Raw genomic sequence first — 25,474 nt, forward strand, 5'->3', positions numbered from 1 at the left:
TTTTCCTCTTCATTTAAAATCTAGTAATTTTACATGCCATGTTGGTCATCTTAGGTTGATATTCTAGGTTAATGGTTTGTTCTTTCAATATATTTTTCTTTTCTTTTTTTTCATTTTTTTAATTTTATTTTTTTTATTTATTCATTTTAGAGAGGAGAGAGAGAGAGACAGAGAGAGACAGAGAGGAGAGAGAGACAGGGGAAAGGAGCTGGAAGCATCAACTCCCATATGTGCCTTGACCAGGCAAGCCCAGGGTTTCGAACCGGCGACCTCAGCATTTCTTTTTTTTTTTTTTTTTTTTTTTTACTTTTTTTTTATTTATTTTTAGAGAGGAGAGAGACAGAGAGGGAGAGAGAGACAGAGAGAGAGAAGGGGGGAGGAGCTGGAAGCATCAACTCCCATATGTGCCTTGACCAGGCAAGCCCAGGGTTTTTGAACCGGCGACCTCAGCATTTCCAGGTCGACGCTTTATCCACTGCGCCACCACAGGTCAGGCCGACCTCAGCATTTCTAAGTCGACGCTTTATCCACTGCGCCACCACAGGTCAGGCTCAATATATTTTTCAAATTATTTTTATTTCAAAAATTTTTTCCTGAACTGTAGCTTTTAGTATTTCTTCACTTGCATTAGTTATTTTCTTCAGTGACTCCTATTATCTGTACAGATATGTTTTTGCCTGTTTTCAGTATTTGTACTTTGTTTCCTGCATATCCTCTCGATTTTTAACTTTTCTCTTTCTCATCTTCAACTTTTTTTTTTTTTACAGCAACAGAGAGAGAGTCAGAGAGAGGGATAGATAGGGATGGACAGATAGGAATGGAGAGAGATGAGAAGCATCAATCATCAGTTTTTTGTTGCAACACCTTAGTTGTTCATTGATTGCTTTCTCATATGTGCCTTGACCATGGGCCTTCAGCAGACCAAGTAACCCCTTGCTTGAGCCAGCGGCCTTGGGTTCAAGCTGGTGAGCTTTGCTCAAACCAGATGAGCCCATGCTCAAGCTGGCGACCTCAGGGTGTTGAACCTGGGTCCTCTGCATCCCAGTTCAACGCTCTATCCACTGCGTCACCGCCTGGTCAGGCTCACCTTCAACTTTTTAAAAGATATTATTTATTGTGTTTGCTTTTGTGTTTTTTCTAGATTTCATCTCTAAAATAATTTTTATTTCTCATATTGTGTTCTGTCATCTCATTTTGTTTTACTAATTCTGATTTTTGTTTTTCTTTTATGTCTTTTACTATTTTTTTAAAATTTATTTAGCTTGTTATGAAGTAATAGGTTATAGTTTTAATTTATTTTAAAGATACTACCTTTCTCGTATGTATTGATCACAGGGGTAATTCTGTTTCTTAGTCTCTTTGTACTTGTAACTTTGGGATTTGATCTTGATTTCTTTCTGTGGCTCATTTTTATTTAAAATTATTTCGAGAGGTTTCTAATATTACAGAGCTCTCTTTTCTGTTTGTTTCTTTGTTTACTTATTTTTATATGTAGGGTTTAGAAAATATGTTTTCTGAGCTCCCCTGATTCTGTTCCCCTCCACATTTTTGTCTGTACCACTCTTTCCTTTATTTCATTGGCCCTGTCCCACTCAACTTGGATTCCACTCCACAAACTTTCTCCTCAGTATGAGTCCTTGTCTTTTCACTCCAAGTACCATAATCTGGAAAACCATTGAAGAGTTCTAAGCAAATAAGTGATACAATCAAACATGTTTTAAAAAGGATTACTCTGACTGTTCTGTTGAACAAAGACTGCAAGGGAGGGCCCTGGCCAGTTGGCTCAGCGGTAGAGCGTCGGCCTGGTGTGCGGGGGACCCGGGTTCGATTCCCTGCCAGGGCACATAGGAGAAGCGCCCATTTGCTTCTCCACCGCCCCCTTCCTCTCTGTCTCTCTCTTCCCCTCCCGCAGCTGAGGCTCCATTGGAGCAAGGATGGCCCGGGCGCTGGGGATGGCTCCTTGGCCTGTGCCCCAGGCGCTGGAGTGGCTCTGGTCGCAACAGAGCGACCCCCCCCCCCCGGGAGGGGCAGAGCGTCGCCCCCTGGTGGGCAGAGCGTTGCCCCTGGGGGGCATGCCGGGTGGATCCCGGTTGGGCGCATGCAGGAGTCTGTCTGACTGTCTCTCCCCGTTTCCAGCTTCAGAAATAAAAAAAAGAAAAAAAAAAAAAAGACTGCAAGGGAGAATTTCCGCCGAGACCAGTTAGGAAACAGTTGCACCCACATAGACAAATGGCGTGCATGAGAAAATTGAGACACAGATGGTTATATAACCTTCTCTAGTCACACAGCTGGTGAGTGGCAGATATAACATTCAAATCGATGCATTTGACTTCAGAATATGTAATAAAAATCTTCCATTTGAGGCTGTTTAACATGTTTCAAACATTCTCTCTACATTTTTATAGTTTCCCACATTGAGTTCCAAAGCAACATTTCCCAAATTCCCTTGCAGCTGGAGTACAGAAGTATAAACTTGGGTTTCAGCAATCAAATGCGCTCAGATTTAGCAAATACAGCAGGATGACACCCAGTTAAAATTTATATATACATACATATATATTTATTTAGTGAGATATACCATATTTCTCATGTATAAGACACACCCTTTTCAAAAGATTTGGGGTCTAGAAACTGGATGTGTCTTATACAGTGTTTGTGGAATTTCAAATGCCATAGATGGAACTCAGCATGAGGCAACATATTGAGGAGCCCTGAGGAGCCACTGCACCACCTCACCCGCAGGTGTTGTAAAGTACCAAAAGCTACAGAATCAATATTAATATTTTAAGAGGCTTAAAGAACATTTCATTAATTTGGGTTAAGGTGTGCAGAGAAATTTTGTGAATGATCTCTGTACTGTGTGATTGGCATAACCAGGATGGCCCTTAGCATTGTATTGTAAATGCAAAGGGAAGGAAAACATGGATTCCCTGACATTCCACCACACCTGTGGGGAAAGGGGTGAATGGCTAGCCAGGTGCAGGAAGAGACTTCTTTCTATCATTGTGTTGACTTGTAAATTTTGTTTTCTCCAAAATAATGTATGGCTTGCAAATTGAACATGGTCCTATCATATTAAAGGGCATATTACTATAACCAATAGTGATAAAGGGCACCTTATCGCAATTTTTGCTTCTGTACTTCCTGCTTGCAAAACTATAAAAACTAGGTAGAACAAAGGGCCGGCGCGCTCTCCCTCAGATTTCTATTGGAGTTGCTACCGCTTGGCCATTCTAGACAATAAAGCTTTGGTGTGGAATCAACAAATTTTGTTTGGGTCTTCAATGTTTCGAGTCCCTCCGGATTAGGCTTAACAATATGAAGACAGTGATTCATCATCAGACACAGATGAAGACAAGCTAATGGATGGGAGTTTTTTGTTTTTTGTGGTGTTTTTTTTACAGAGAGAGAGAGAGAGAGTCAGAGAGAGGGATAGATAGGGACAGACAGACAGGAACAGAGAGAGATGAGAAGCATCAATCATCAGTTTTTTGTTGCAACACCTTAGTTGTTCATTGATTGCTTTCTCATATGTGCCTTGACCGCGGGCCTTCAGCAGACCGAGTAACCCCTTGCTTGAGCCAGCAACCTTGGGTCCAAACTGGTGAGCTTTGCTCAAACCAGATGAGCCTGTGCTCAAGCAGGTGACCTTGGTTGTCTCGAACCTGGGTCCTCTGCATCCCAGTTCGACGCTCTATCCACTGCATCACCGCCTGGTCAGGCTGGATGGGAGTTTGATAGTGATGAGGAGTTGTATGAATTTTATGAAGAATAAAACTTGAGTTCAATAACTTTATGTAATTTTTTTTTCTTCAGATTTCAGGCCCCCAAATTGAGGTATGTCTTATACATGGAGAAATATGGTAATTCACATACCATAAAATTTACCCTTTTAAAGTATACAATTTAGAAATTTTCAGTATATTCATAAAGTTGTGTGACCATCAACACTATTTAATTCCAAAATATTTCTATCACCCTTACTCCCCAAAGAAATCCCCTACTCACTAGCAATCACTCTTCATTTCTCTCTTTCTCCAGCCCTTGAAAGCCTAATCTCCCTCTGTCTTCATAGATCTGCCATTCTGAACATTTCATATAAGTCATATAATATCTAGCCTTTTGTGTCTGGCTTCTTTCACCTTAGCATAATTTTTTTTCTTTCTTTTTTTTATTAAATTTAATGCAGTGACATTGATAAATCAGGGTACATATGTTTTGGAGAGAAAACATCTCCAGATTATTTTGACATTTGATTATGCTGTATACCCCTCCCACAAAGTCAAATTGTCTCCGTCACCTTCTATCTGGTTTTCTTTGTGCCCCTCCCCCACCCCCTCTCTCCTTCTTCATCCCCTCCCCCCCTCCCCCCACCCCTCCTCCCCTGTTACCATCACATTCTTGTTCATGTCTCTGAGTCTCATTTTTATGTCCCATCTATGTATGGATTCATATAGTTCTTAGTTTTTTCTGATTTACTTATTTTACTCCATATAATGTTATCAAGGTCCATCCATGTTATTGTAAATGATCCGATGTCATCATTTCTTATGGCTGAGTAGTATTCCATAGTATATATGTACCAAAGCTTTTTAATCCACTCGTCTACGGCCATACCACCCTGAACGCGCCTGATCTCATCTGATCTCAGAAGCTAAGGTCGGGCCTGGTTAGTACTTGGATGGGAAACAGCATAATGTTTTTAAGGTCCATTAGTGTTATAGTATGAATCAGTACTTCACTTCTTTCTATGGCTGATCATATTCCATTATATGAGTATACTACAGTTTGTTTATCCATTTGTCAGTTGGTAGACATTTGGGTTGCTTCTACTGTTTGGTTATTAAGAATATGCTACAATGAACATTCAAGTACAAGTTTTTGTATGAACATATGTTTTTAATTCTCTTGAATATGTTAAATTTGGATTTCAGATAAACAATGACTAATTTTAATGTAAGTGTGGCTCAAATACTACATAAGACAAACATTTATTTTTATTTATTTATTTTTAAACAATCATGTAAAAGAGCATTCATTTGAGGTTTAACACAAATCATACAAACAAAATTTGTATAAACACAAATCTACATTGAAGCATAACACAGGTAGCAAAAGACAGTAAAAAAAAAAGAAAACAAAACTAGTGGGTGGCTATATACAGTTAGACAGAGTTGTGTCTTGTACCTGTAAAATGTCTTTTACAAGATAATCATCTTAGAGTAACAAAAGACCAATCTTTAATGTCATCCTGTGTTACTTTAGCAATCTCTTCCTGTTTTCTTCAATGTCCTCCTTTAGTATGGCTGATAATTGTTTTGGTGGTTGCCACCCTCTCTAGAGGCTTTGTGGTAAGTTCTCTGTTGGCCACTCTAGTCTGCATATCCTTGTCCATATCTATAATTCATATAGTCATAACCACTATAATCAAAGCTTCCAGTGCCACTATAGCTTTGATCACTATTATAGGCACTATTGTAATTTCATTATCCTTGATCATAATAGTTACTTTTTAAATTTTTTTATTTAAGTGAAAGGAGGAGAGATAGAGACGCCCGCATGAGCCCTGACCTAGATCCACCCAGCAAGCCCACTAGGGGGCGATGATCTCTGCCCATCTGGGCCCTGCTGCAACTGAGCTGTTTTTAGTGCTTGAGGTAGAGGCTCCCCTGCAGCCATTCTCAGTGCCTGGGGGTGATGCACTCTAAGCAATCGAGCCATGGCTGCAGAATGGGGAGAGAGAGAGAGGGAGAGAGAGAGAGAGAGACAGAAGGAAGAGGGAAGGGGGAGGGGTGGAAAAACAGATGGTTGCTTCGCCTGTGTGCCCTGACCAGGAATCGAACCCGGACTTACACATGCCAGGTCGACACTCTACCACTGAGTCATCTGGCCAGGGTCTCATAATAGTTATTAAATCTTTGATTTTAGTTTTGGTCCTGATGTTGGCTATGACCCTTAGTATCAACTGTCCATCAGTGGCAGCACCTCTTCCTTCCTTTTACTGCTTATATACCTCTTTGGGTTGGGCAACTTTGATTTCACACTTTTCAGAACCAATTTGATGATATCTGCTTCCTAACAATTTCTTTACTGGTTTCTCTTCTGTATACAAGATAGAACAAAAACCTCTTCTTTCATTTGTTTTCGTATCCATGGGAAGTTCAGTACTTTTGATCTCTTCAAAGACTCCAAAAATATTCTTTAATTTGTTCTTAAAAAGGATTTGGGCTTAATCCACTCATAGAAACCTCTTTGGGCACTTTCTTCCCTTTTAAGCTTTGGCCTTTTTGGGGTCTATCAATTTGCCATCCAGTTTGGGTACTTTAGTTCCAAACCTTATCAACACTAGCAGCATCTTTGAAAAGCCCAAATCCAAATCCTCTTGATCTTCCCATGACTGGATTTGTTTTAATTGTGCAGTTCGCAACTTCCCCAAATCGAGCTCGAACCTGTGTCCCAACTCAAGCCTCCAACAAACATTTCACTGTCATCCTGCTGATTCTTGTTCACGTTGATTTTGGATCCTTCTACAAATTCCTCCGTGTTGCTGTGCTCGGTTATGTTCTCCACGGTGGTGGAGGTGGAGGCAAGTTGCAGCAGCAGTGGTGGTGACAAGTGGTTGTGTGGAGCTAGATTTAAAAGCCAGACAAAGTATTTAAAAACTGTTGTGTGTTTAAAATTCAAATTTAACCTGGAATTCTGTATTTTCACTGTCAACCTTACCCAGGTGAAGATTGGATAAGAAATGAGAAATATAAAGCAGTGACAACAGTAAATCCTATCAAATATTTAGGAAAGAAAGAATACTAATTCTACACAACCTCTTCCAGATACTATAGGAGGAGAGAACACCTCCCCCAATTCATTTCATATTTCTTTTTCTTTATTTTTATTAATTTTAATTTATTGTGTTGAATTCAAGTGTCCCAGTCAATAGAACACCCTCACCCCCACGCCCGTGTCACCCATTACACTACCTTTGTCCCCCTCCCCCTCCCCCCTCTCCCTTTCCCTCTGGGATTTACCTCCCAGCTCATTTTAGACCAGCATCATTCAGACAAAGATAGTACAAGCAAAGAAACAATGGACCCAAATCCCTCATAAGCATAGATGCTAAAACCCTTAACAAAAACATTACCAAATTAAATCCAAAAATACATTAAAAGGATAAGACCCTGGATTCCTCAGACTCAGCCCTGCTTCCCCAACCAGCACAGCCCTGGAATTCCAGAGCATCCACAATGCATGATTCAAAATCACAGCTCTAGGGTTCAAATGTTGTTTTTAGATTAAGCATCAGACAGTGACATACTGAGATTGGATTATTTTGCTCCATTGTAGGACTTTATTTTTTCAAAATCAGTATTTTAGATACCCTATTATAAATGAAAATTATAAATGTACGTATTCCTGTAGGAATATTATAAATGGTATTATCCATGACATTTCCTTTCTGTTGGAGACTCAATATCAAGAAAAATTATTCTTTGGAATATTTCATTTTCTTCTTACTTATTATAGGGTCTATGCTGGACATGGCTCTTCCCGTGCCCAGCCACAGTGGCATCATGGTTATGGATCCTGATCTCGGGCCATGAGATAAAGGGTAATTAAACTGTAACTAAGGTTTTACTGAGGAAGGAGACCCCCCTTCAAATAAGAGGCTTCAAGGATATTTTATAATTTAGGTCAAGCGTTCAGAGAGATTTTGTAAATATAATTTTGTATTTGTGTAATTTACAAAATCTCAAGATGGCCGATCCGTATTCCTATTTAGAAAGGGCTGTTATATTGTAAATGAAGAGGTTTTCATACTTAAAACGTTTTGAATAGAAGAACGAAGGAGGTTTGGACCCCCACCCTCTATACACCTGGGGGAAAAAAGGTGAAACAGCCAGGAATATAGGAGGGGAAGGGAGACTTGAGTAGCCCTTTTCTCTCCCCTTTCTTTCTCCTTAATGGGCGATTTACAAATGATTATCCTCTGGCATCCTGCAAGCCCCCTGCCATCCTGAAATCATGTGATTGACGACAAAGGAATCACGAGACCCCTGAATGTGAACTTATGTTTTGTTTAAGCATATTGATTAAAGATTCTATTGGTTATAGTTGAAACTTCTAAAAACAGTGGTTTAAACAAATTAGATGTTCACTTTTCTCACAGAAATAGAATCTGGAGGTAGGGAATCTGGGCTAGTACAAGGACCTTTGAGGCCACCAGGGACACAGGCTCCTCCCCAGTGCCCTGACACCCTCGGTATGTGACTTTAATGCGCATGGCCATCACCTGGAAAATGATGGTGGTTCTACTTCTACTATGGGCCACCGCACACCAGAGAAGGGGTGGGGTCAAGGGCAAGAGCTGTCTAACCCCATGTTCTCTTAAGAGCTTTCCAGAAGCCCTGACTAGCAACTTGGTTTACAGCTCTAAGGCCAGTAGCGATCAGTACGGAACTGCACGTGCCCTTTCTCCTCCCCCCTGCTCACCTACTTGTCATCATTCAGTCAGGGATGCAAGGACTGCTCCAGACATTCTTGCCCCGGCCTTTGAGTCAAAGTGCAATGGTGGTGGACAATGAGCACCGAGCTGGTAAACCTGCCCTCTAAAACTAGAGGTTATTCATTGATAAAGAGTCATCTTGACCTAAGCAGTCATGAGTTTCATAGTCTAGCATGGAAGAAAGAGGAAAAAGGAAAGATACTTACCTAGTCGTTGCCAAGGCACCAATGTCTAGGGAGAAGGGCAGAGAGGGCCCATTTGTGTCTCTGCTACTCTCCTTACCCGTTACCCCCAGATAAGCTCATCTTGGCAGGGGCAGCCTGGACAACACAATCAAATGGGCCTGCTCCCTTCCTTCAACTCTTCCAGCATTTCTGATTGTGCTAGAGGTGACTGTTTAGTTTCCACTGCTCATGTGCTCATAGAGGAAAAGAATTTTTCACTCTGCCACCCAGAAGGAAAGAACACAATCAACTTCTTTCTGCCCTTCATTATCTCCTCCTCAGGGAAGGAGGATTACTTACTTAATCAGTGAATTTGGTGATGAAACTGAGCAGACCTGACTCAATCTCTTTCTCTGTCTCATCTTCTGAGTTGCCAAATCTCCAAATACTCGTCTGTTAGTTCTCTTGTATGTTATTGTTGCAGGAAAGCAACCCAGCGGAGGACAGACACTCAGATAATTTTGTAAGAGGAAAAGAGAATTTCTTAAAAGCTGGCGGAGCATGCAGGGTTAGTAGCTCCAAAGAAATGTGCTCCCTGAAATTAGATTTCTTACATCTTATAAACCCTTTACAGAACACAGGTTCACATACATGGGTCTCATGGTTTCTTTGTCTAGAAACATACACATCAATAACACTATTTCAGGATGGGAGAGGTTTAGGTGATGTCAGAAGATAAGCGTTTGTAAGTCATCCATTAAGGTCTTGAAAAGGGGAGAGGAAGGGGCTATTCAGACCTCCCTTTCCCCCTGCATTCTTTATTGCTTATCTTCCTCCTTAGTGAATGGGACAAGGAGGGGGCTCTGATGTCTCCTTCCTTCTTCCTTTCAAACTTTCTAGTATGAAAACCTCTCCATTAGCAATATAATAGCCCTTCCTAAGCAGGAATGCGATCTTTACCGGCCATCTTTAGCTGGTGTTGCCTAGCCCTCATTGTAAATCACACACAAGTATAAAAATCGTATTTACAAAAAAAAAAAAAAAATCATATTTACAAAATCTCTCTGAATGCTTGGCCTAAAACAGGGGTCCCCAAACTTTTTACACAGGGGGCCAGTTCACTGTCCCTCAGACTGTTGGAGGGCCAGACTATAAAAAAAACTATGAACAAATCCCTATGCACACTGCACATATCTTATTTTAAACTAAAAAAACAAAACGGGAATGTTGGGCAGATAAAATATATTATGCTCACTTTGTTAAAAATGGTGCTGCCCACGTGGAGGCCGTCACCCAGGTGATATTAATGTGTGTTGGGGGTGGGCTGTGGGCAGGCAGAGTCCTTGTAGCCTGGGGCTTGGTTTTGGGATTAAGCCTTTCCCACCCTCTTTGATGTGGGGTGGTACAATCCCATCATGCCCCAGATAAGTGACTTTGTATTAGAGACTTCCTTATTTTGTATATTGGATTAAAGGTTTTGATTTCTACACTATAAAATGGGGGCAGAACGGGAGCTTGCTCTCTTAGTTCCTGAGATTAACATTAGAGGAGACAGCAGAGAGCAGATAAAGGCCACGTGGAGGAGGCCAGGAGAAGCAGCCAAGATGGTGGAGTGTTGAGTGAGAAGTCATTTTGTGCAGAGTTTGTGCGGGGAGAAGGAAGGAGATGGGGAACAGAGGTGAATAAGTCTGGTGAGCTTGAAACCTTCAATTCTAGGACACTCAGATAAGTCAGTAGCTTTGTGAGCACTGAATGTGAGTGGGTTTTGGGGCCCAGTGTGTGTTTTTACTTGCCCACCGGGTGCAAGCTAGGATTAAAGATGATGGCCCACCAGTTTTTGGCTCCTTTGTTTCTTTACCGACTGTCCGAATCCAATGCGAACCTGCATGGGCCAGGCTGCTATGATGGTAGCCTTGGCTGCTGGCTTTATAGGGAACAACTACAATATTTAAAATAAAGAACAAGTAAATTTAAATAACAAACTGACCAGTATTTCAATGGGAACTATGCTCCTCTCACTGACCACCAATGAAAGAGGTGCCCCTTCTGGAAGTGCGGCAGGGGCCGGATAAATGACCTCAGGGGGCCACTTGTGGCCCCTGGGCTGTAGTTTGGGGACCTGTAAAGCCAATAGCTGGGGCCACTATCACAGCCACCTGGCTCATGCAGGTTCACATTGGATTTGAACAGTCGGTAAAGCAACAACGGAGCCAAAAACTGATGGGCCATCTTCTTTAATCCTAGCTTGCATCCGGCGGGCAAGTAAAACACACACACTGAGCTCCAAAAACCACTCACATTCAGTACTCACAAAGCTACTGACTTATCTGAGTTTCCTAGAATCAAAGGTTTCTAGCTCACCAGACTTATTCACCTCTGTTCCCCATCTCCTTCCTTCTCCCTGCACAAACTCTGCACTAACTGGCTTCTCACTCAACACTCCGCCATCTTGGCTGCTTCTTGTGGCCTCTCTCGGCTCTCCTCTCTGCTCTCTCCTCTAATATTAGTCTCAGGAACCAAGAGTGAGCTCCCGTTCTGCCCTCATTTTATAGTGTAGAAATCCAAACCTTTAATCCAATATACAAAATAGGGAAGTCTCTAATACAAAGTCACTTATCTGGGGCATGATGGGATTGTACCACCCCACATCAAAAAGGGTGGGAAAGGCTTAATCCCAAAGCCAAGCCCCAGGCTACAAGGATTCTGTCTGCCCACAGCCCGCCCCCAACACACATTAATATCACCTGGGCAATGGCCTCCACGTGGGCAGCACCATCTTTTTTTTTTTTTTTTAATTCATTTTAGAGAGGAGAGGGAGAGAGAGAGAGGAGAGGCAGAGAGAGAGAAGGGGGGAGGAGCTGGAAGCATCAACTCCCATATGTGCCTTGACCAGGCAAGCCCAGGTTTCGAACCGGCAACCTCAGCATTTCCAGGTCGACGCTTTATCCACTGCGCCACCACAGGTCAGGCTTGGCAGTGCCATCTTGAACAAAGTGAGCATGATACATTTTATCTGCCCAACAGGACCCCTGGCCTAAAACATAAAAAGCCCTTGAAGCCTCTTAGTTCAAGGGGTGGGGTAGGGGGGGCTTCCTATCTAATTATAAGTTACAGGGCTTATTTTATAGGGCTTGTTCCTGTTGTAGGAGCTCTGGTCTCACATCTGAGCTAGTTACTTGCTAGATCAGTGGTCAGGAACCTATGGCTCGCGAGCCAGATATGGTTCTTTTGATGGCAGCATCTGGCTCACAGACAAATCTTCAATAAAAAAAATAATAATGTTAAAAATATAAAACATTCTCATGTATTACAATCCATTCATTTCCTACCACTCATGTTCATGGTTGCGGGTGGCTGGAGCCAATCACAGCTATCCTCTGGGACAACACCAAATTTTTATTGGATAATGCGTAATGTACACGGGTTGTTGTATGGCTCTCACGGAATTACATTTTAAAATCTGTGGCGTTCATGGCTCTCTCAGCCAAAAAGTTTCCTGACCCCTGTGCTAGATTAATCTTTTAGAAAGGGAAGGATTTGGGCAAGTCTGTTTTGCTACAAATTGAAAGCCATTTCTGGTGTCTTGTGTGTCTTATTTTTTAATTCATTTAAACTTTGGCAGGACCTACCACAATAACAGGTGCGAGGAGGGGAGGAACAGAAATTATCCCACCCTCAGTCTCAGGAATAGATCAAATGGGCTGACTTCATATCTCTTGCCCATGCTGTTCAAATTGACTGAAAAAAAAGAGAGAAAGAGAGAGAGACCAGGTGGTATCCTGTGGCATGCCAGCATTTGTGAAAGATAAGAGTATCTGATTACTTCTATCTAGGTAATGAGAAAGGAATCTAGTATTAACCTTTCTGTGGCCAGCATTTCTAATTCCAGCCACAGATCTTGGCTTCCCATGTGTCATTCACCCATAAAGCAGTATGAGAAAACCACAACCAACTACACCAAGTCCTAGAAACTGCAGGTGATAAAAACATCCAAGTAAAGCTGTCCTCATCACGGTGTGCGATATAATATTTCAGTGTGGAGTTTAGTGCTCCATTAGTTTACAGAAGTTTGGAAAGACAGGGGAAAATGTCCATAGTGCATTTGTTGGAAAGCCTTTTCTATGCTAGACCTTTTCTGACCCTACAAAGATATTCAGTAGAAAAAAGAAAGGCCTAACGTCTAATCCTGTTCCAAGTAAGCCTAAAAACACTAAAAGAGGAATTTCCAATTATGAATTTAAACTCTCTAAGATTGCTTTCATTAGAAATTCATAATTATATGTCAAAATGTGAAGAGGATGAAGCTGAAGGCAGATTTACTGCTTTTTCAGGGAAAGAATAGCAAGACTGCCCCAAATGGAAGAAAGCCATAAATATGGGCATTGGGCTAATTGGAAAAAATGGAAAACAAAATAATCTGTTACAATTTAGGCATTGGGCTGAAGGTTATAGTTACCTCATAGTGTTTATTACCAACACTCTGTATAGACTTGCCTAAGAATGATGGTTGATCTATAGGGAAGTCCTGGGACTTGGCAGCAGGTTGCCTGCCTTATTGGAGGAGAAAGAGACCGGAGTCAGCAAACCCTCGCCTCTCTGGGAGGAGGTCTGTGGTGCAGCCAGGAACATGGATCCCTAAGACTTACACCAGAGAGCATTTTATGGCCCTTAGTCAAAGAACCTGTTTGTTCATTTATACTTTTTCCTATGTAAATTTCCATACACATATATATTTTATTTAAAAAATTAGGTTTGAATAGATGTAAAATAAGGTTAAGTCTTACACTATAGTTTAAGTATATATTTTTGAGAAAGGGTCTTTCTTCTTGTTTTTCTTTTATATATTGAATATTCAAAGTCACTAATCCGCAGAAGGAATCTCACCGAATAACCACTTTGTTTAAATGTCATATGGAGCCTGACCTGTGGTGGCGCAGTGGATAAAGCGTCGACCTGGAAATGCTGAGGTCGCCGGTTCGAAAACCCTGGGCTTGCCTGGTCAAGGCACATATGGGAGTTGATGCTTCCAGCTCCTCCCCCTTCTCTCTCTCTGTCTCTCTCTCCTCTCTCTCAATCTCTCTCCTCTCTAAAAATGAATAAATAAATAAACAAATTTAAAAAAAAAATGTCATATGAAAATAGCTTTGGCTCCTTAATTATTTGAAAAATAATAACACACACCATAGCAAACAAAACAAAACAAGTAATTTCTATAAGAGAGCCTTTCTTTTTATCCAATGACCTGAATCAACTGGCTATAAACCAGTTATCACTAATTCATTGAAATTTAATAAAGTTTTAGCTTTTCATATTGGTGGGGAAACTACGTATATAAGGAAAAAAGTAATAATTTCTATACTTTCAGTGAGCTAGAAATTCTAGGAGTATGTGAAGTAAGGTGAATACATGACCTTCTGTTCTTTCTTTTTTTTAATTTAAAATGAAAATTTTCAAGTGAGAGGAGGGGAGATAGAGAGACAGACTCCTGCATGCACCCCAACAAGGATCCACCTGGCAATGCTCCCAACCAAGCTATTTTTAGCACCTAAGGCGGAGGTTCCACAGAGCCATTCTCAGTGCCCATGGCCAATGCACTTGAACCAGTTGAACCATGGCTGTGGGAGGAGAAGAGAGAGAGAGAAAGAGAGAGAAGGGGGAGAAGAAAAGGTGGAGAAGCAGATGGTCACTTCTTCTGTGTGCCCTGACTCGGAATCAACCCTGGGACATCCACATGCCAGGCTGACGCTCTACCACTGAGCCAACGGGCCAGGGCTAGACCTTCTGGTTCCTTAATTGTTAGATTACAATTAGTGCTTTTTCTCTCTGTCTTTTACTAGGGCTAAGAACTACAATTTCAAAGAAATGTTTGTTTTGTGGAGTGGGTTCTTAATGGGTCCAAAGTACAATCCAGTCTGCTGGTATGCTAGTTTAGGAAGTGCCTTGGTAAGTAAGCACTGTCACGTTTTCAGCTGTGACAGCAGAACTTCTTTATCTTTGTTGCTCACCGGATTTGCGTGAGGATGACACTTAAAAGTCACCAGACCAGTAATAATGCAGAGTCTTTTAACCTGGTATTCAGAAGGCACCATGCACTCCCGTCACCGTGCTCTATCTGCACAGTTACACACCGATAAAGGGCCTCTTCATTCAATTCTCTGCCTGTTCAGCTGAAAGTCACTGTTAATGTTTTTTTCTTCTTCTTAGTCACACATTTCATAGCTATACATTCCTTAGCTTTTAAAAACTAATATTTCTGGCCAAACCCTGATTTATTAATTTTTCAAATTCACACTCATAGATTGGTCAAGTCCGATTAGGAAACAGCCCATTACATACCGAAGAAGAACCAGACAGCCTTACTCATGGTTGTAGCTGAATTCTTCGCACAGTGCCTGGCACATAGATTCTCACCAATATTTACTGAACGCATGACCAGGAGGTTACGGCATCTAGTGGGAATGGCATGATCACCAAATGTACAACATAGTGGGACAACTCAGAACTGAAAGCACAAAAGCACAAAATTTACTAAATTCTATTTTGTTAAAAAAATATTTAAAATAAAAAGACTGTCCTGAAATTTGAACTTCTACCTAAAATTGGAAGGCTGCAATTGATGCACGCTATCTGGCCACGTTTCTTTTGGTCTGAGTTTACTCACTTTTACTATAGTTCTTTTGGAAAAGATTGTATGTCTTCTTGGAAAGTATTAAAGAGGGAATCTTCTTTGAGCCTGTAATTCCACATTGGAGGGTTCACCTGTCCTTTTGGGGCTGGGTTGAGGACAGACACTCATGATTCCCATCTGGACGTTCTGAGACATAGCCAAGGCTGTTGTCATTAATTATGGAAATTTGAAAAGGTTAAGTAACTCAGCTGTGTACTTTTTCCATTCTTGCATTGTTGGAATGGAAGGAAAAATAACTGAAATACTTATGGACATATTCCCCCATCATTTCCTTTCCCCATTTAGTCAGCTACTCCTTCTCCATTCATTGCCTTAAAGAAGGAATATGATAAGAGAAAGCAGAGGACAAGGCACCTTTTTTTCCAAAACCTGAGTTTTAAAGGCGCACAGAAAATTATGTGAGGAATATAGCTGAGTAAGAGGCAGGGCTTCCCAGGATGCAAGAGAAGGCAGTTTTGAGGGGGAATGACAGATACGTGGGAAATTATTTTGGTAGGTCTCAAAGAAAAGAAGCCCTGTACCAGCTCCGGGTCTCAGCCTGGATGGGGGAGCAGGGGAGGGTAAAACCACAGCTAGATCTGAGGTTCCAAAAAAGAGCCTTCTTCCCCAGGCAGAGCCTCTGAACTTAGGAAAACCCCAGAGAAGAAGTGGCTTTGGAGAGTCTTATAGATGACCCACTGCAGTAGGAGCAGCAGTATGAGTCCCAAGGACCTGAGATTGGCCTACCAGTAGGTTAGAGACCTACCCAACTTGAAGATGGGGAGAAGAGAGAACACAAAGGTAAGAGGGTCATGTGGAATGAGGGACGTCTCAGTAGATGGTATGAAAAGAAGACATTGAGGATCAGATAGACTCTCCCCTATCCCCCCAACCCCAACAGTTGGATCTCTACGCATCTCTGCAATTTAGATACAATTATAGGTAAAGGTTAGGGAGGATCTGAGAATTGACTAAGGTTTGTTCTACCACCTAAATAGAAAGTGGGTTTAAAAAAAGGATGTTTGGTTGTAAAAAAACCAAAACTTTTTTTTATATGCATGGCATTTGTAAGGCTAAGATTTAGACCTACTACATTTAAGAAAATGAGAACTGGTTAACATTTACTGAACACTCTTCATGTAGTATACCCAACATCATTTTAAATGCTCTATGTGTATTAATTTGTTTAGAAAAGAGCTTCTATGTTTATGAACTTTGATTTGACTTCTACAGTACACTTATATAAGAACAATAGAAGTACCATAGTGTAATTTTAACAAGAGTAATTTGTTTTATTACTTAAAGTCTGTTCATTAAAAAAAATACACAGAAAGCTTTTTTTTTTTCTGAAGCTGGAAACGGGGAGAGACAGTCAGACAGACTCCCACATGCGCCCGACCGGGATCCACCCAGCACACCCACGAGGGGCGATGCTCTGCCCACCAGGGGGCGATGCTTTGCCCATCCTGGGCATCACTATGTTGTGACCAGAGCTACTCTAGCGCCTGAGGCAGAGGCCACAGAGCCATCCCCAGCGCCCGGGCCATCCTCGCTCCAATGGAGCCTCGGCTGCGGGAGGGGAAGAGAGAGACAGAGAGGAAGGAGAGGGGGAGGGGTGGAGAAGCAGATGGGTGCTTCTCCTATGTGCCCTGGCCGGGAATCGAACCCGGGACCTCTGCATGCCAGGCTGACGCTCTACCACTGAGCCAACTGGCCAGGGCTTTTTTTTTTTTATGTCAAAAGTGGAGAGGCAGACAGACAGACTTCTACATGCGCCTGACCAGGATCCCCCCCCCCCGACCCCTGGCATGCCCACCAGGGGGCAATGCTCTGCCCATCTGGGACATTGTTCCATTACAACCAGAGCCATTCTAGCACCTGAGGCTGGGGCTATGGAACCATCCTCCGCACCCAGGTCAACTTTGCTCCAATGGAGCCTTGGCTGTGGGAGGGGAAGAGAGAGTTAGAGAGATAGGAGAGGGGGGAGGATGGGGAAGCAGATGGGTGCTTCTTCTGTGTGCCCTGGTTGGGAATCAGACCTGGGACTTCCACACGCCAGGCCGACACTCTACCACTGAGCCAACCGGCCAGGGACAAAGCTTTGTATTTTAGGTAAATTCTAACACAGAAAAGTAGAGAAGGTAGTATAAAGAATCCCCAAATACCAACCTCTCTCCCTTAATAATTATTAACCATGAACAATTAATCATGTTTTATATTTTGAACCACATCTTAGACATTGTATCATTTTACTTATATATATTCAGTATAAGTCTCTAAAAAATAAGCTTCATTTAATCAAATATCCAGTGTTCAAATATTTCCAATTGTCTCTTAGATTTTTTGGTTAACATTTGTTTATGCAAATCAAGATCCAAGGAGCTGTAGGAAAGTATAGGGGAGATAAAGGGTGATGGACAAAGACTTAACTTGGTGGAGTGAACATACAATATGGTGTACAGAAATGTGTTGTAGAATTGGGCTCCTGAAACCTATATACTATGTTAACCAGTTTCACCACAATAAATTCAATTAAAAAAGAAAATTAAGGAAGGTGGGAAGACATTTTCAAAAAATAAATAAAATATTATGCACATAAAAAGGAAAGATCCAAACAAGGATCACACATTGCATTTGGTTGAAATGTCTCTTATGTCTCTTTTATTGTTTAGGTTTTCCTTTTCTCTTATTTTTTTTTCCCTTGTATTTTATTTATTAGAAAACCCATGTCTCACTGGTCCTGTAGATTTTTCCACATTCTGGGTTTTGCAAATCTTCATCTAATTATTTACACGTTCCCCTGGCCACTGTTGATTCCTATAGTTATTGCTAATCTTGTCTTATTTTTTTGACTGTTGACTCCATCCTTTCAGCCATACATATACCTACCGTATAATAGAGGTCTGGCTACAAACAAAACTGCTATTTAACAAAGTTTGATGTAGGACGAAGTCATCTTTATTTTCAATGATTCTGAAGCTTTCACCTGTGAAATTCAAACCTTGTTTGTTCTACTGAACAGGCATTGCCCTCTTCGACCCCCATACTGTAGCCTAACCAGACATTTATTTACAGATAACTCACCAAGTCTCAAAAATCTGTATTTAAACAAAGGTAAACATTACCACATGTAAAGCATTAATTTGTCTTGGCTTTTTTGTTTCACTCCTGTGTTTTTAATTTCTTTTTGTTTACCAGACAATGCCTGGTGCCCTGGGATCTGCAATATGCTAATCTGTTCCCCTTTCACTGTGGGATTGAGGTCATCCTTCAGGGAAGAAGCTTTCTTCTGATTAGACATATTGAATGGCTGATTTATTTCCATTCAGGCCTCTGTAGAGAAGACAGACAGCGGACTCTCCCCTGGGAGAAGGTGGGTCTGAAACTAGACAGCATTTAATACACTTACAGCTGAGAACTCTTGAAAACAAAGAGTGAGGGAGGGAGGGAGCTGGGAGAAAGGGTGGTGTGTTGTATTCAGAGCAGGTAGTTGGCAGTTTAAGGATCAGATAAGCCATCCACAAGCTGACATGTGTGAATGAATTCAGAATGGTACAAATATTATTTGAAATTTGGCCTTTCGGCATAATTTAAATAGTAGCATTGTCTTATATCCACTCATTTGGCCTTAAAATTCTGTCATTTCTAATGCTTTTTAAAGCCTCTCAAAACTCTGTTATGTAAGGCATGTACATGCTAGTGTGCTAGATGCATCCTTAAACTGGCTTTGTTATAAATAATCCCCAGTTGCATGTAGCTTCAAATCTATTTTATCTTTTGGGGGAGTAGAGTTATTTTTATTGCTTCTGAGTTCTATAACAAATGAACTTTTAGGCAGAAAAAAATTGAAGAAATGAAAACCCAGAACCATACAACTGGAGAAAGCACATGTTGTGTTTGAATGTCACTTTTTGAAGGAAAAATTTCACGTGCTCAGAAGTACAAAATGGCAAAGATTGCTGGATCCACTATCCAGACAGTCACCTCAGATGGTTGTCACTCAGTCTCAAAGCCTCATGAAAAAAGTAAGATTTGCTCTATTTAGAATTAGAAATAAGTATGCCCTATGCCTTTAAAGGAATGAAAGCAGATGATCAGGAGGAAGGATTTAGTAATATTTAACTTTATAGCGTTGGCAATTTACAAAATGCTCTATCATTTAAACTTAAGACATCCTGTGGAGTGTGATATTGTGCCCATTTTTAAGAGAAATAAATGAGATAAAGGGAGGTTAAATGACTTGCCTAAAATCATATAGTCAGTAAGTAATAGGTTTGAAAGTAGGTCCTTGGATCCCCTCTGCATGCCCGTCTGCCCCCACAGCCCACACCACAGAACCTGCTTATTTCACAGAATCAGTTCCCCTGCCCTTCCCGTTGCTTCCCAGTGAGCTCTGAGCTGCCTTTTCTAGTTCCTGCAAGGACAACAGGACATCGCTCTTTCTCCTTACTTCCTTCTCTTTGGTGCACTGCTTGATATCTATGTGCTAACAGAGTATCCCTGGGTAAGTTACTTCTCTTTACTGAGCTCCATATTTTAAAATTTTACTTATCGATTTTTAGAGAGAGAGGAAAGAAGCGAGCGAGCGAGCGAGAGAAACATCAATCTGTTCCTGTGTGTGCCTTGGCCGAGGATCGAATCTGCAACCTCTGCACTTTGGGATGACACTCTCACCAACCAAGCTATTAGGCCAGGCAGGGTTTCATTTTCTTAATCCTTAAGATGTCTTTTACTATTTAAACGTTCTATTTTATAACTATTACAAAAGATTATTTAGCAAAAATATTCAATATAAAAATGTACACACTCGATTTTTATAGTGTAGTACAACAGGTGATGTGGAGAGAGACCTTGTACAATACAAGCAGTTGACCTCACCGGAGAACACAGCCATTCTTTATACTCGTTCCAAGGCTTTAGCGTGATGGACTATTTTCCCGAGTTACCGCCATTCCCATATTGTTCTGTTGCCCACTGGTTGCCATCTCCACACATTCATCTGTCTCAAGGTTCACAAAGGGATCCAATCCCTACAATATTTCATGGACATGTCTGCCACCATTTAATTTCAAAAAATAATTTCATAATATTTTTTAACTCAGGAGGATGAGCTTTACTCATGGTGTGTACTCAGCAAACTCAAAGAGATCAATTTGTGGCCTCCCTCACACGCCTGTGGTAGGCCCCAATATTTTAAATTAAAACTTTAACTTCAAAGCATAATGAAAACAATAGCTGTCATTTCTTGAGCACTAGTCGGAATTAAGTACTGTACTGAAATCTTTTACTTGCATTGCTACAACAGAACCCACAACATTAACGTGACTGTAGGCTAAGTCTCCTGAGCCATAGAGGAGAGAAGCAGCTCTTCCCAAGTCTATGCATCCCCACCACCGCTCACCGGAATTACTGCCACAGCCTCTTAATTGACCTTCTTGCTTTCACTTTGGCACCATCACTTCTATTTTCCACACAACAGAGTAATATTGTTAAAACTGATATCAGGACAAGTCCCTGCCCTGATGGCTTCCGCTTCCCCTTAGCCATCCAAAGCCCAAGCTCCCCACCACTTCCTCCTGACATTCTGTGGTGGTCAAAATAACACCCATCCCCCTCCCCCAAGATGTCTATGTTGTAATCCCTGGAGCCTGTGAAATTGTTACTTACATAGCAGAAGGGATTTCACAGATTTAATTAAGTTAAAGAACATGAGGTAGGGAGTGAATTTGTGAGTGATTATCCCAGATCTGAGTACGCCCATTGTAATCACAAGGGTCCTTATAAGGAGAAGAAGGAGGCAGTATGGAAGAGGGTACAGGGATTGATTATAGAGAGATTTGAATATGTTAGCCTGCTAGCTTTGGAGATGGAGGAAGGGACCATAAGCCAAGGAATGCAGGCGCCTTCTAGAAGCTAGAAAAAGCAAGGAAACTAATTCTCACTGGAGCTTACAGAGGGTATGTAGTCCTTTTGATACATTGATTTTGGCCCAGTGAATCCTATGTTGGATTTCTGATCTATAGAACTGTAAAATAAATAAATAAATAAACTGCTTAAAGTCACTGTTTGGTAATTTGTTACAGCAGCAATCAGAAACTAATGTATACTCTCTCACTGCTGTTCTGTGCTTCAAACACAACAAATTTCTTCTGACTTCAGAGTCTTTGTACTTGCTGTTCCCTTTGCTTAGACTGCTCTGCAATTTTATTTTATTTTTAAGACTTTATTCATTTATTTTAGAAAGGAGAGAGAGAGAGAGAGAGAGAGAGAGAGAGAGAGAGAAGAGGGGAGGGGCAGGAAACATTAACGCCCATATGTGCCTTGACCAGGCAAGCCAGAGGTTTCAAACCAGCAACCTCAGCATTCCAGGTCTACACTTTGTCCACTGCACCACCACAAGTCAGGCTGCCCTGAAATTTTAGAATGAGCACCCCACCTGAGGCATCCCACCTATCCATACTATCTGTCACATGCTTTATTTTGTTTTCTTTATATTAATAAGACCATGTTAAGTTACCTTATTGATTAATTTGTTTTCTTTTTCTTTTTGACTAATCCAACAAGTATAAGTAAGCTCCATGAGAGAAAGACTTACCTTTTTTCTGTTGCTATGTCCATGATGTGTAGAACATTGTCTGTCATACGGTGTCCCTTTGCCTCACTGTAGGTAGAGAGTAAGTGAATTGGGGGGAAGGTTAGGAGTGGAAGAAGCAGAACATATACAGAAACTCAGGTCGGTTTACTCCTAACATTTATAAAATGGGCTTATTGCTCAGGCATTTCCCCTCACTGTAGATGGTTTCTTCTGGAGACGTGTCAAATATGGAAATATGGAAGAAGTGAAATATATTCTGAAGAACAAATTTTCCATGCCTTTCTCCTTATTGTTGGCATTTTGTTAGTCACTATGAAAAGCTTCTAGGAACAGAGGAGAATGGATCTGCTTAAGAGGTCCTTGTTGACTATAACACTCTAAGACCTTTACAATATCTAAAATATCTTTATTGTGTAGACAATAAACTTAATATTCATATTCCATTTTTGTAATTAGAAAAATTGAATATCCCTTTAGCTTCATTCAAAGAGGCCAGATCCAAAAAAGAAAATTCAAGTAATTTCTTATAAATGGGTATGTCCTTTTCCCCCCTTGTGTGAATATTGGCAGTCATGTTAATACCACGCACATTTACATAAGTTAACATTGGTTCTCCTAGAACATGTATTCTGGAATTTGTGTGGGAAACATGAAAGTCAGTACTTAATAGATGTCATTAAAATCATTCTAGAGAATCTCAAAGAGCTGGAAAATGTGGACGAGGAGCAGGGTTGGTTGGCTCTGAGAGCCTGGGCAGGAGTCTGCAAAGGCATTCCCTTATCCCAGCACCACAGCAGTTGGTCTAAGCGAGAGTATGGGAAGGAGGAGAGGAGCTAGGGAAACGACCCCAGACACATCAAGCTTATAGCACTCTAACACAGTGTTAACTTCCCAGGGGGAGGAGTAGTGTCTCTCTCTTAGTCCCCTCATTCAAAATCCCACGAATGAATCTGATTAGTTTATATGTCTGTCCCTTAACCAATTTCTGTGGCCAGAGGGATGCAGTGCCATATTTGGTCAAGACTGGGTATCATGATCACCTCTAAATTTAGAGTCTGAATCAATTCCATTTAACAGCTTCAAGGAGAGCTGGGTAGAGGTGCTTTCTTAAGGAAGCCAGGATGTGATTACCAAAAGGAGAAATAAATGCTGGGCAGACAAGCGCAAGATCTGTTTTCTACCTTCCACCATTGCTGAAGATGAAATTCCAGGCACCAGGACTCTCAGATAAAGGAGATATTTCTGAAGTGGGTTTTTATTTTTTCATCCTCAGATAACACCATGTTACCACCAGCCTACTTAAAAAGCATTAAAGAGCCATCTGGTCTGGGTTTGACTATTCTATCCATATGTTTACAGTTCTAACTTAATCCCTTGGCTGGTAAAATCAGGTAGCAGCATTTAAATATGCTGAATTCTGAAAATGCTGAGTTTATAAATAGTTCATCCTATTTCATAAATGCAAACAGCAGTTCTAAGAACTTTAGCATTTCAAACCCACCAGCAGGGTTTGTGGGTTTTTCTGTTTTATTGTGGGTGCATTTGTTAGTTTTGTTTTATATAGTTGAAAAAAGAGGGGTTTTATTCCCAGCAATTATTCTTACATTAAACAAATGATATAACAAAATGTTCTGTATAGATAAAATCTTCAAATGCTTATTTTTGTTTCTTTTTTTTTTTAAGGGATTTTTTTTAATTTTTATTTATTTTTTATTTTATTTTATTCATTTTAGAGAGGAGAGAGAAAGGGAGAGAGAGAGACAGAGAGGGAGAGAGAGAGGAGAGAGAGACAGAGAGAGAAGGTGGGGAGGAGCTGGAAGCATCAACTCCCATATGTGCCTTGACCAGGCAAGCCCAGGGTTTCGAACCGGCGACCTCAGCATTTCCAGGTCAACGCTTTATCCACTGCGCCACCACAGGTCAGGCTTATTTTTGTTTCTTAAGGCTATGTTTGAATATTCTAGAACGTCTTTGTATTTTTTATTTTCTATACTAGGTTGGCAGAAAGTATGTTAAATTTAGAGTGAGCTAAAGCTCTGTTTCTTATGAAAATGAAAAATGAAGGGTATTAATTGTGTTGCTCTGATTTGAATGTGTCTCATGTTACTGACTTGCAACATTCAAATTACATTCCTTTGATCTTTTCTGAACTTTTATTTCCTAGACTTTGCTTAATATTATTTTATAAATATATTTTATGCACTACTTTATTTTTATTATTTATATTTTGTAGATGATTGGATCAGGCATTGAAATTTATTTCACCAATTTGACTCTGGTTATGGAATAAATTCTAATCTAAATATACTACAATCATGTTTCTAGAACTTGTCTGCCACCTACTTTTCCAGATGCCTATTTCACCTTAGAAATTTTGTTAGGGGGAGCTGTTGTCTTCTTTTTTTTTTTAAACAGAGACAGAGAGAAAGTCAGAGAGAGGGATAGACAGGAACGGAGAGAGATGAGAAGCATCAATCATCAGTTTTTTGTTGCGACACTTTAGTTGTTCATTGATTGCTTTCTCATATGTGCCTTGACTGTGGGCCTTCAGCAGACTGAGTAATCCCTTGTTCTAGCCAGCAACCTTGGGTCCAAGCTGGTGAGCTTTGCTCACACCAGATGAGCCAGCGCTCAAACTGGCGACCTCGGAGTCTTGAACCTGGGTCCTCCGCATCCCAGTCCAACGCTCTATCCACTGTGCCACCACCTGGTCAAGCAGCAGTTGTCTTCATTTATCTTGCATACCTTTTTTTTTGGTAAGAGCACCAGCCTCTCTTAACTGCTCCTCCTTTTCCCCACGTGATCTTAGTGGGACTGCTAATTGTGATAGCACTGCCTTTGGTAGAGGATTTTATTAAGAGATCCAAGTGAGGCTAGTCAGTCACTGGAAATAAAGAGGTTGAAGAATGCAGAAGCCATGAGATTGGATGGACCATTTATGTAGATACTGAAATCACAGAGTGATGACAGGAGAATGGAGGAGAGAAAGACAGTGAACCTGGTGTTGAAATCTCTGAGAAATGTGTGGGGGCAACCAGGAAGATAGAGGAGAACCACAGCAAGGGGATCTAGCGGGAGGTATAGTCTGAAGGCATAAGCTTCAAAGCAGCTGGTGGGGGAGAGCAAGAAAGAGAGTGGTTTGGAAGTGGCAGTGAGGAGCCAGAAGAACACCTGTACCACCTTCTGGCCCAGTGGTGCATGACAGTCGTGTGTGCTGCAGGGAATTCAGTGTCCTCAGGAAAACGCCAGTTTCCCTCAGACTACAAGGTAAAGGGATTTTTCAGAGAAGAGTGTAAGTATAGGGGATTTCTGTGATGACAGCAATATGAAGATAAGGATTTGAGCGACAAAATTAATCTGGGAAGCTTGGACATCTTGAGGTCATTGAAATAAACATCTAAAACAAGATGGGGTTCCCCAATGGCAGCATAAAAAAAGGAGATAATTAATTCTAATTATTCTTGAAATTTGGGAAATTCTTAGGTGAAAAGAGAGAAGGAATTAAATTTATTAGAATCCAATGGATCCAATAATACTGTTCATCCTTC

At 41.0% G+C, this 25,474-nt stretch overlaps 1 long non-coding RNA gene and 1 pseudogene across 1 annotated transcript; one reads left to right on the forward strand and one right to left on the reverse strand.

Annotated features, from left to right (window-relative positions):
* Nucleotides 1–5,297: 5,297 nt before the first annotated feature.
* LOC136329988 (heterogeneous nuclear ribonucleoprotein D-like) lies at nucleotides 5,298–21,973 on the reverse strand (annotated as a pseudogene).
* LOC136329000 (uncharacterized) lies at nucleotides 18,650–20,037 on the forward strand. The gene is made up of 3 exons (XR_010730129.1): nucleotides 18,650–18,704; nucleotides 19,166–19,356; nucleotides 19,894–20,037. It is a non-coding gene; the product is annotated as an uncharacterized lncRNA (long non-coding RNA).
* Nucleotides 21,974–25,474: the final 3,501 nt, after the last annotated feature.

This window comes from Saccopteryx bilineata, chromosome 3 (assembly GCF_036850765.1).
Source record: "Saccopteryx bilineata isolate mSacBil1 chromosome 3, mSacBil1_pri_phased_curated, whole genome shotgun sequence".
NCBI lineage: Eukaryota > Metazoa > Chordata > Mammalia > Chiroptera > Emballonuridae > Saccopteryx > Saccopteryx bilineata.